This window comes from Pteropus vampyrus, unplaced genomic scaffold, assembly GCF_000151845.1.
Source record: "Pteropus vampyrus isolate Shadow unplaced genomic scaffold, Pvam_2.0 Scaffold106, whole genome shotgun sequence".
Classification (NCBI taxonomy): domain Eukaryota; kingdom Metazoa; phylum Chordata; class Mammalia; order Chiroptera; family Pteropodidae; genus Pteropus; species Pteropus vampyrus.
In genome coordinates, this window is record NW_011888887.1 from 5,432,490 (window position 1) to 5,434,907 (window position 2,418).

Sequence of the window (2,418 nt, forward strand, 5' to 3'; positions counted from 1 at the left end):
CTGCAAAATGAGAACATACTCTCTGTTTTGCCCTACCTCACAGTGTTATTGGAAGTGTCAAGTGAGATAATATATGTGAAAAGTCTGTGGAGAGTGTCAGACAAGAGTGAGCTATAAGCAAGCCACAATCAAAGTCAGTAATATCACTTTAGAGTAAAATTCTGTGAGCTCTGAGTATTCAACATAGATTGAAACTGAGTGATTAGGTGGTTTTCTTAAAGAAGTATTCTGCATTAAAAACAAAAAATCTGAATAACCTAAATGTCCATCACATTAGAATGGATAAAGAAACTGTCATACAATAGAATACGCACAGCAAGAAAAATAAATGTACTTTAGTATACACTACATATAACATTGAAAGAAGCAAGACACAAGAACACATACCATGATTTGTTCATATAATGTTAAAAACAGGCAAAAAATTAGTTTGTTCAGGGAAGGCTACATAAATAATAAAATTATAATAAAAGTTTACAGAAATAATGATCACAAAGTTAGATGGGATTTTCTCTGGTTGGTAAGGAAGGACACAGGAAAGATGTGAACAGGCAAAGAGGACAGACTTCTTGGCTTGCAGGCTATGTTAAATTGTGTGTGTGTGTGTGTGTGTGTGTGTATCTGTGTGTGTGTGTGATGTGCATGTGTATATCCATTTTATACATTTTTCTATTTGTACACTGTAGAAACATCAGAAAGAATTTATAATAAAAGACCAACATTAACAAAAAAAACAACTGAATTCTGTACAAATTTATCGTGTTCCTTTTTTTAAAAAAAAAGAAATATATTTTCTAAGAGTTTGTTTCAATTCCAATCTGATACACCCAAAGAAGAAATTACTCAGTTGAGATTTTTATTTAATCTCTTCTAAAAGAAAGTATAGTCATTAAGCAGGTTATGGTGATTTAAGATGACTACTTGTTTACTTATTAATAAATTCTGACTGCTTAGACATTTTAGGGGTCAAATTAAGAATTCTAGTATTAACAATAAAAAAAAAAACTACTAGGCTGTAGTCACCACTTGAGCATATCCTATACCATCAGTCTAACAGGAAACACAAGTTTATGTCTACGACTTACCAGCTGGCTGTGTTTGTGCTGTTCTCTTAGGATAAGTCTTGCTTCGACTTCTTGTCACATTCTGATCTGGCCGGGGAAGTTGAATAGAAAGATCTCGATTCATTTGCAATGCTGTCCTGCCACTTGAAAATGCAACATTTTGATTAACAGGTAAAACCATACAGCCACAAAATTAAACAATAGCTCATTCATAATTATCCACAAAGTATGGAGAGAAAAAACACAGAGATTTAACACAGGCCGTAAGCATATGATTTTCACTGCAATGTTACCAAGGAGGTAGTATTAAATTATAATAGGAAAGATTTAGGTTAAGTAGAAGAACTATCTTTCAGGAGACGAAATAGAAAGGGGGTTTATTGGAGTAAAGTTTAGATTTAAGCAGAATGCTGGGCTATAAGTAGAGGATATTGATCGCCTTCTAGCTCTACAACTAAATAATAAAGAAATAATGTTGAGCTAAATTACACAAGGGCAATGACTCTACATGAATCAACATGTCCCCCTATTATACTTACATAGCAAATCATAAAGCGTCCCCTACAGGACCACTGTGTGATCTACTCTCAACCCTGCTATGGCACAACCATGTATTATGCCCACCCCACCTGTGCCAGATCAAGTGCCCAGGAAGATTCGAAGCAGGCCTAAAACCCCATGTACAGTGCTGCTTCTCTAAAGAGCTTGTGAGGATTTAAGAGGGTGAGCTTTCTCAGGGAATGGCCTATCTTCTCAAGGAATTATATAATTTCATTTGCTGTATTCCAGGAAACATTCATCCTACTGAAAATGTATTCCACAGCTGCTGAATTTGAGCCAATGAATGACCCTGGCTTTCACCTAAAATATCAATCAAATACAAAAAGGAATGCATTTCTGTTTATCTGCTTTGATTCACTTCAAGAGGAACCATCTATGGGAAGACAAAAAGGCTTTTAATAGTGCCAAATGTAGGAATAGCATCCTACATTTATAGACTAAATTGGTGAATTGGTGAATCTCTCCCAAAAGAGATTAAATGAGACTTATAAAGCAAAATTTACCTTTTACATGCTTCTGCAAAAATTTCCCCTCCTCACTACTCCAAACCACTTTTATTAGAAAAATTTTTAAGTGCTTGAAACACTCATAACAACATCTCTCTCCTGAAAAGCTAAAAAAAAAAAAGAAGAAAGAAGAAAAAAGAAATCTACATAGAGAGCAAAATTCCATTATTATAAATGGTTTGGAGAATGAGGATAAGAACTACTTACTACACTTTTCTCTTGTTATAAGACTTGGGTACTGTGTACCTCATTGCATAGAGGAAAAAAATCTTTGCCTAAAAATATAA

The 2,418-nt window shown here is 34.2% G+C and overlaps 1 protein-coding gene across 1 annotated transcript in view; it reads right to left on the reverse strand.

Moving 5' to 3' along the window:
• EPB41L4A (erythrocyte membrane protein band 4.1 like 4A) overlaps positions 1-2,418 on the reverse strand; it is a 222,581-nt gene that overhangs the window by 68,900 nt on the left and 151,263 nt on the right. The gene's annotated exons all lie outside the window — the stretch shown is intronic.